Consider the following 10,413-nt stretch of genomic DNA (forward strand, 5'->3'; position numbering starts at 1 on the left):
ATACTCAAAGAGCACAACTCATGTTTCATGCGTTGGTTCAAGCAGAAGCTTCTGTCGTACCTTTTACATGAGGATTCTTCCGCGGAAGAACAACTCATATTCGCCTTGTCACAGGGCGCCGAGCACAACCTGATGACCTATGAGGCGTACGATATCAACGGCTACACATTCTACACCGAGGCCAAGGACATGAAGAGCGATGGTTATCAGAACTCTGGGGTAACGATGGAATCCTACACCGGTAACGACAAGGACAGATACTACGGAAGGATCGAGGAGATCTGGGAGCTGAGCTACGCTGGAGAGAAGGTCCCGATGTTCCATGTCAGATGGGCCAAGAACGTCATAAAAGAAGACCGGTATTTCACCACCATGGTTATACCCGAAGCCAAATCCAAGACCGCGGGCGCAAACGTCACCGCAAAAAATGAGCCATGGGTACTGGCTTCCCAGGTGGACCAATGCTTCTTCATTACCGACCCGCCAAAGGCCAGTCGTGTTGTCATGAGGAGAGGCAAAAGGAAGATCATCGGAATGGATGGAGTAGCCAATGAGCAAGACTTCGACAAGTACGGCGACCCGAGGATCGAACATGACGACGATGATGAAGTAGCAGCATACACCACAAGAAGAAGCAGGACCACCCTACCTAAAGGACGTCCGTTCCATAGAAGAACTCCATTTGCGAAAAAGAAGGGCAAGAAGATTGTGAACAGATAGCTAGCTAAGATCGATTGTATTTAAATCGTAGACTTCATTTCTCGATTATATTTCATGGGCACTTTTTGAACTATCATGAATATTTTTTAATTTCATGGACACTCGATCTCGATCCTCCTCCATCTCGATCGCTATCCCACCTCGCCAGATCCGGTCCACCGGCCGCCGCCGCCGACCGCCCGCACCCTCTCGATTCCCCTACTCAACCGCCGCCGCCGACCCCCCGCACCCCTCCCCTACTCAACCGCCGCCGCCGACCCCCCGCACCCCTCCCCTACTCAACCGCCGCCGCCGACCCCCCGCACCCCTCCCCTACTCAACCGCCGCCGCCGACCCCCCGCACCCCTCCCCTACTCAACCGCCGCCGCCGACCCCCGCACCCGTCCCCTACTCAACCGCCGCCGCCGACCCCCCGCACCCCTCCCCTACTCAACCGCCACCGCCGACCCCCCGCACCCCGCCCCTACTCAACCGCCGCCGCCGACCCCCCGCACCCCTCCCCTACTCAACCGCCGCCGCCGACCCCCGCACCCCCCGCACCCTCCCCCGCTCCACCGGCATTACTGTTTGATGATATTTTTTAAAAAATATTACTGTCTTATAAAAAAATATTACTGTTATGATTTAAACAAGTTTGAACATATTTAAACACAAGTAAGTATCAAACAGCATTTTTAATGCATAAAAAAAATTTGTGGAGCCTGGGAATCAAACCGAGGACCTCCTGGTGTGAGAACTAGCTGCTGACCAGTCGAACTAGTAGAGAAGACTTGATGTGTATCAGGTCTGGTGGTAGATAACCTGTTGGCTCGGGCAGAAGTAAAAAAAATACTAATAGCGCACCTGGGTGAGGTGCGCCATTAGCATGTCTGTACTTATGGCGCACCGAGGGGTGGTGCACCATTAGTATTGTGCCGCCCCTACTTCGTATCGATCCCCTCTCTCTCCCTCGCCCTCGCCCGCGATCCCCTTCCCCTCTCCTCTCCCGACGCTGCCGCCCCGCCGCCCTCGACGCCGCCCCAACACCAGCGCCGCCCCGTCCACACCACACCACCGACGCCTCCCTCTCCCCATCCTCCCCTTCCTCCCCTCCGACCCCACCCCACTCTCGCCGGAGCAGCGCCGCCCCGTCCACACCACACCACCGACGCCTTCCTCTCCCCATCCTCCCCTTCCTCCCCTCCGACCCCACCCACTCTCGCCGAAGCAGTGCCGCCCCGTCCACACCACACCACCAACGCCTCCCTCTCCCCATCCTCCCCTTCCTCCCCTCCGACCCCACCCCACTCTCGCCGGAGCAGCGCCGCAGGGCCGACACCAACCTCGCCCTCGCCCGCGCGCGCCGCAACCTCCGCCTTGCCAAGTCCGGAGCTGCTCGTGGAGGAGACGTGGCTGGAGGCGATCTCCGTGGCTGGAGGCGATCGCCGGCCCACCGCCGGATCTCCCTGACGTCGGCCGACCGCAGTTGATACCCCTCATCCCCTGATCAAGCCTTCTTCAGAGAGAGATAGTGAGGTACCTCATCCCCTTCTGTATTTTACACTACACATACACATAATTTTGCAGTATATCGATGTGATTTTCCAGTACATCTCCATCCATCTGAATTTGACTCATATGCATAATTTTGCAGTACATTATGATTTCGGCTAGATGCATATGAGTTCATAATTTTGCAGTACACATTACCGGGCTTCCTTCTCTCACTAGATGTAGTGCACAAGTAGATGAACTGATGAACTCATACACATAATTTTGCATATAATTTGTTCAACTATGTCATTATGATTGATAGAATGTAATTATTGAAGAATTAAGAGGATCGGAACCATTGCTTCTCTTTTTGAGAGACATGCTAACAAGAAAGGGAAGACATGCTAACAGACGTGCTCCACTATGCTGTTAGGGTTAAGATTTTTTAGTCCCCGCCCCGACTCTGCTGCTGAAATTACCGTTGAAATCGAGGTAAAATCACTGTTGAACTGGGTGTAAAATCACTACTGTTGATATTCAAATTTAAACTTGAAAATGAAAATTGAATTGGAGAATTAAATCACTGTTTTTTAGTCCCCATTTCTGAACCTATGCTAACCTTGCAAGCAGCATAACAAGCAATGTACTCCAAAATACTATAAGAACTGGAGTAAAAGATGACTGCATCTCACAGAATATAAGAAATGGGGACTCTTGGCTAAGTATGGCAATGCCATAGAGTATAAGAAGTACTCCTGCATCTTACACAATGATAGGTCTAATTTATGCTACTCAACGAAAGAAGAAGAAAAATGCACTGGACATACACTGAAGAAAAATGCACTGTATCATCGGGTAATTGTCCATGGTTTATACCTGAAAATAAGTTTATCTCACGGCATGAATGTAAGTATCTGTTCCGCATTCATGGGCTATCTACCCCAGGTAAACCTAGAAAATGTGTTATATCCAGGACAAGCCACTGTCAATTAACACTATATACACTGCCAACTGTATTTAGTTAACATTACACTGCCACTACTATTCAGCACAAACGTTTGATCATCTCACTCTAGTTACTGTCAATTGACACTGTATAACTGTCAGCTCCATTCACTAGCAGCAGCCAGCACTTCTGAATCTAATCTTTCTTGGGCAAGCTCGGCTACTTGTTGTTAGTCATTCACTAAAAGATCCTCAACAGACTGCATGCATCTAGTATTAAATTTCTTGGACGGATCATCTCTTTTAGCAAAGGACTGTAATAATTAACTAACTGAAAATTTGACATTCTGGACTATGCTTGGCTCTGGTTTTGTGAAATCTCATCTCTTTTCTAGTGCCATGACTAGTCATGAATTTTATTTTACTTTCCCCACTTTATAACATTCAGAAATTGTTTACTAGCTCAAGCTTCTCCTTTGCACTTTATCACTTCAATCTGCTGCTACCTCAAGCTTCTCGTTTACACTTGTGCCAAGTAGCATTTTTTCCTTGTATAATTATATGGTGGTTGACTGAGCTGCTACTTTTTCCTTGTAGAAGATCGCAGGTCGAGTGGGAGGGATCCAGTTGCGACGACACCGAATCACTAGCAAGGCAGCTGCCTGACTCACCTATATATACTACTATCTTGCATCTCTCTCTTGTTTCTTCTTCTATATACTACTATCTTGCATCTCCAATTTTTAAGTAATCTTGCATATGTTAGAAACTACATATATGGTCTCCTGTTTTCTTACCTCTACTCTAAAACACCAACGCATCAACAAAAGAAGATGGTATTTTTGTTACGCTTTCAGTTCGTGTCAGCAGGGAGATATAATGCATTACAATCTTTCTGGTTATATTGGAGTTAGGTTTTTTGAATATGAGTAGAAGTGACTTGGATATACCTTATGGAGTTGTAACAGTTCCTCTTGGTGCTTAGGTGCATTTTCTTTGTGTAACTTGGTTTAAAAATGTGATTTGGTCTTTTGTGGCATTTGGATGCCTAAATCCCATTTTCTTAATCATATTGCTTGGAAACATTTGGTTATCTCCTCTCAGTGATGAAATAATTTATATGTACTGCACTTTTTTCATAATTAGGTAATAACGTTGGTTACAGTTTTGGTAGTTCAAACGGAATGTATCTCATTTTGTAGACAGATTATTTTCTGGAATATCATATATTCAAATTTGTAATGAATGATGGCTTCTACCTGAATTGGTAGACTCTGTGGTGTTAGTTTGTTCTAAATACAGTAAGATAATTTTAACAACTGTAGAACATGTTGAGATTTGCAACTTTTTTGTGACATCAACCAACAGTCCTGTCACTGGGTTATCCTATTTTATATTTTTAATTACTAACTTAAGTTTGAGTAAACAGTGGCAGTGAGGTCCTCATAATAATCAGGCGGATGTTAACTTTCTGATGTCCCCAGAAGTTAACTAAGATTGTGGTGCTAGTAGAGGCACATTGTGGCCTTTTCATCCATATGAAAGTAGAGGCACATTGTGGTGCTAGTTTGCTGGGTTTTGTCTCCGACCATCGTGTCGTGATGATATTGCAGGTACCCCGAGAGGCCCTTGAGTTTGCCGGAATGTCGATTAACTTCCGTTCCGGCAAATTCGGGTACTCCATATGTCCTATTTTCAGCAAAGGTCATGCTGAAATTTTCCGTGAATTTTAGCATGACTTTGCTAAAAATAGGACATATGGGGTACTTGTGACTAATTCATGGGTCGGGGTATCTTAGTAGTTAATTAAGTAGGATCAAGTGCCCCGGCGTACTTGTGACTAATGCATGGCTTTTAGGGTGCCTCGGTGTCGATAAAAACCGAAATGATGAAAGGTTAGGCTTTTAGGGTGCCTCGGCGTCGAAAAACCCTCAATGATAAAAGCTTAGATTTTAGGATGCCTCGGTGTCGACAAACCCTAAATGATGAGACCATGATCTTGTTCCTTGACAATAACCAACTTTTTGACCAAACTTTGTTTCTATTTAGAGAGAAACATGGCCCACAACGATGAGGCTGGGGGTTCGGGCGGCAAGGCATTCTGGGAGCTGTCCCAGGAGATGGAGGAACAACCTCACATGTATGAGGCCGCCGCCTTCCCCACCGATCCTGAGACCACGGATGGTGCCGCCGAGGATGACCACACTGATGCCACCACTGATGGTGCCGCCGAGGATGCCACCACTGATGATGGCGGCGCACGCATAGATGGCAGCCAACCGAAGAGGCAACGGAAGGACCGGCGCCCGATCGTGCTCCGCACCCTCAAGTAGGAAGTTACTGAAGTGGACTCCAACGGGAATCCAACGACACCCGAACGAATAGTCAAGGGGTACTCGCTTCAGCTCAGGTGCATTGTCCGGAGCACCGTCTCGATCAACACCGAGAACCCGAGGCATCCTGACCGAGGGAATTTGCGCAACCTCCTCTTCATGAAGCTGCACGAACGATACAAGTTCCCCGCTGAATTTGAAAACACAAGCCTCAAAGGGAATAAAGTGAACAATGCTGCCCTCACGAAGATGAGCAAGGCCCTGTCTACTTGGAAAAGCAATGTGAAGAGAATGATCGAGAAAGGTGAGAGTTATCAGAAGATCAAGGAGAAATATCCTTCGATCACCGAAGATGACTACAACGACTTCAAGATCAATTGCTCGAGCACCGCAAGCTCCCAATCAAGTCAGTGGGGGAAACAAATGCAGGAGCTGAACATAGGGGAACACACACTCGGTCCCGGCGGTTACAGAGTGGCGGAGCCTATATGGGACAAGGAGGAGGCGGACCGTGCCGAGCAAGGCCTACCGCCCCTCTTCGATAAATACGGTGACAAGCAGACCAGGAACTTTGTCAGGGCCCGGTACAAGAAGGACCCGAAAACAAAGGAGCTTACCACGGATCCGAAGACCAGGCAGCTTGAGCTTGTTCTGGTAAGGAATACACCCCCGCGTAATTAGCTCCATATGGTTGCATTCTAATTAATGAAGCCAAATTTCTAAATGGTTCACATTCCTTCCGCAGGCGACTGAAAGCAGTAGCGCGGGGTCGACTAAGAGCAACCCTTGGGACACCACTCTAAATAGGGGGTTGAATGTAATGAAGAACAAGGATAAGCTCAGTAAGCCGATGTCAGCTGGTCGTGTGGCCGGCAAAGGCTTGTCGACAAAATGGGGGTCATACTATACCGCTGGTGTGCGGAAGGAGAAAAAGACCAGCTTGGAAAGCCAGGCGCGAGAGGTTCAAGAACTCAAGGCACAGGTGGCGCGGATTCCGGAGATTGTCCAAGAGCAAGTGGAACAACGACTCGGAGCGACGATCACCGCCATTGTGCCTACCTTGATCTCGGGGTTGAGTGCGTGGATTGCGGGCGGCCAACAGGGGCCGCCCCCGATTCCTAGCTTCACGGCCAGCAACTCGCATAATGCGATGGCGGGGCCATTGGTGCCTCCGGCGGAGGCGACATTGGTGTCTCCGACGCCGGCACGGGAGCTTAATGCACCCGGGTGTACGCCGGCCGGCACCTCTGCAGCAAGCGGCACCTCCGTCAACTGCACGCCCGCCGTTGGCGGTGCGTCGACATTAGCCGAGCTCGACGCCATCATCACGGTAACTAATTAAGCCTCTCTCGGCCGAGGACTTCATCTCCTTGCCTTTGACTGGGCATCCCTGACGCCCTACATGTTTTCGCAGGGCGCCGCCGACGTTCCGTGCACTCTCCTCCACTTCGTGAACAACGAGTTGGTCGATGTCGCCAAGGGAAAAATCATTCAACCGGGCAACCCCTTGTTCCACGGTACCCAGATGCCACCCAACTTGTTTAGGGTTCAACTGGTTCGGGTGCTGCCAGGCTGCGACGACTTGTTACCTCCGATTCGACCCGTCGGGGCCGACGATGATGACGTGATGACCCTCAGCGCCTGCCTGAGCTGGCCCCTGCTTTGGCCGAAGAGCCAGATTCGTTTGGGGGCGGGGGACACCACCCCAAAGACAACACCGCCAGTCGTGCCGGCGCCAAGTCGGCCCCATGGCAAGACCGCAGCAACGGTGCCGGACATCCCTATGCCACTGGATCCAAACATGCATATGGCACAGGATCAGAACGACGACGACGACGACGATGATACATTTGGCAACGTCGATCAGTACTTTGCCGATCATGGGTACGATGGCGACTTCATGGGGCCTCCTTCTCAAGAACCAAACCCAACAAAAGACGTGTGCGATCTAGCTCGTACCGTGGAGAAGCCAAGTTGCAACAGGCGCCGTCTGGCGTTCAGCTCTCAGGAGACGCCTCCAGCTGCCGACTTCACCGAGCCTCAGATAGGCGAGGTGCGAAATATTATCAGCCCCAACACACTCAAGAAGGCGGTCTGTGAGCAGAACTCGGTCCCATTACAGGAGAAGAAGAAGGCACGCAAAAGAAAGACTAAGAAGGGTGCGAGCCAGCCGGCACCGAGTACGATCCGTGCTCAGGACGGGCCACCTTCACCGCAGGATATCTCGAGGAGGGTGCATGTGGCGGGTAGGGCGATGCTACCGACAAATATGCTCAATGCTGCAACCGGTGCTATGCGGAGTCTGCATGACAGTGTTCTTTCTTTGGAGAAGCGGCGTCTCAGGGAGAAGGATGTGGCATACCCAGTTTTCGCGGCCAAGGTGCCAGAGGGCAAGGGCTTTGTGGATAACTCCATCGGGCGTACGATCGTCCTGCGTTTTGATGACATCCACGCTATGTTGAACCTTCATCCGCTGCACTACACCTTCGTTCGGCTATTTTCGCTGAGTATGGAGATGCGGATCATTCGCGACAAGACCCCGGACATCGTGATAGTCGACCCCTTCTACATGCGTGCCAAGATCTTGGGCAGCGCTGGGGACCGGCAAGTCGCAAGTTCTTACCTCGAAGGCGTCATTCTGGCAAACCAAGATAAGGATAACTTCCTCGTGCCTTACTTTCCCGAGTAAGTCCTCCCCTCAACCGGCCCGTAACATATGAATTCTTACATTTCGATCGTTTTTCTTTTAACATTCCGTGTTTTCTGCAGTGACACACGTTGCACGCTCATCCTCCTAAGCCCCAAATATTCCATGGCCACGTATTTCGACCCGGACCGTCAGTCGAACGTAGACTACACAAATGTCAAGAAGGTTCTTGATGATGTTCTCCCCGGCTACGCCAAATCTGGAGGCACCTTCACCAGGCCTATTCGTTAGTACGGCAAGCACGTGTTCTCCCACAATACGACGTTCTGCTGCGTCAAGCAGCCGCCTGGCGGTCAGAAGGGTTCCTACTACGCCATCCATCACATGCGGACGATCGTACGGGACCATCATCAACTTCTGCTACCGAGTAAACTCAAAGATTGGGCCGCGAGCGTGTCGGCAATCCAGGACGCGGACCTCCGACAAGAATTCTTTCGCATCCAGTCGGAGTTTGCGGAAATCATCCATCAAGATGTCCTTCGTACCTCGGGGTAGTTCTACCTCAGAAATCAACCGTCCAATAGTGACATCGACACAATGCTACAAATGCAGGCTGACAATGACCGTTATTGCATGACTCCCACGATAGACGGCGGCTTCATCCATGCTCCGGTCCCTTGAGTCGAGTCGAAAGCAGTGATGCTGTGTCTAGTTCTGAAACATCGATTGGCTCATGTTGTAATTAAACTTTAATGAACTTGTAGTATGTCTCTTTGGTTTCGAGAGTCGTTCAACTTAGATGTAATCGATGCTATTAATGTCTTGCTTTTCTCTTCCGATCGTTCTGTTGCATACTTATATATTGCTTATGTATTGTCTGTGAATTGGTACTAACGTTTTGTTTGGCTAGTGCATAGCGATGCCGACGTATGTCGTGTACAAGGGTAAGGTTCCCGGAGTCTACGATGACTGGGAGGTGTGTCGGGGACAGGTTCACCGATTCAGCGGTAACAGTTACAAAGGGTACACCACTAGGGCCGAGGCCGAATCTAGATACGCCCGCTATCTAGTGGGAGAGGGGAGGGAGCGTTGGAGGAACCGGATGAAGACGAGTTTCATCGTGATGATGCTCATCATGATGACCGCAGCTCTCTTCTATGTGATGGTAGTTTAGATGATCGATATCAACTTGTAATGTGAAGACAAACTCGCTACTCGCGGTCTCGAGACTTGTAATATAATGTTCTATCTTTGTTTGGTCTTTTCAATTCGGAGACTAATATGATGAATTGTATTCAGAGACTAATATGATGAATTGTATTCAAAGACTAATCTTCTATTGTATTCGATGAATCTGTTGTTGATGTGTGTTGTCTATATTTTGTCAAATTATACATTTTGTAACCTGTGCAAAAAACAGAAAATAAAAAAATAAAAAACCCTAATATTCATACTAATGGCGCATCACATGACAGTGCGCCATTAGTATGACAAAGCATACTAATGGCGCATCACTGGTCAGTGCGCCATTAGTATGCCATGGTTACTAATGGCGCATCTCGTGGTCGTGCGCCATTAGTATGCCAAAGCATCTGGGTATACATGGCCCCTGGGAGGCATACTAATGGCGCACCAGTGGTGCGCCATTAGTATACCAGATACTAATGGCGCACCACTGGTGCGCCATTAGTAAAAATTACTAATGGCGTGCTAGTAATGGCGCACCAGTGATGCGCCATTAATGGCCAAATTAGGTGCGCCATTAGTAGCGGTTTTTCTAGTAGTGATGTTCTTGGAGCATCTCCACACCCCGTTAGTACAAGAAGATCCATTCAAGGATGATCCCCCACAACCGAAGAGTTCAACCGATCCGACTGAGATTGACGTTCCAGCTGTGGTCGACTTGATCATGGAAGTCTTGGTGATTGCGCCCGATTGGACGGTACCATACATCGCGTACATACTCAGGCAGGAGCTCCCATAGGATGAGGATGAGGCTCGCCAGATAGTCCGTCGATCAAAAGCTTTCACCGTAATAAAAGGACAATTTACAAAGGAAGTGTCACAAGAATAGCTCAGCGCTGCATCACCCCAGAATAAGGTCGAATGATCCCGAATGGTATCCACTCAGGGACCTGTGGTCACCATGCATCCTCTCGGACCATCATGGCCAAAGCATACCGAGCGGGATTCTATTGGCCTCGTGCATATGAGATGGCAAAAGATATAGTCGACAAGTGCGCAGGTTGCCAGTTCTACTCCAACATGTCCCACAAGCCTGCGTCTGCTTTGAAG

Source organism: Triticum aestivum, chromosome 4B, assembly GCF_018294505.1.
Source record: "Triticum aestivum cultivar Chinese Spring chromosome 4B, IWGSC CS RefSeq v2.1, whole genome shotgun sequence".
Classification (NCBI taxonomy): Eukaryota; Viridiplantae; Streptophyta; class Magnoliopsida; order Poales; family Poaceae; genus Triticum; species Triticum aestivum.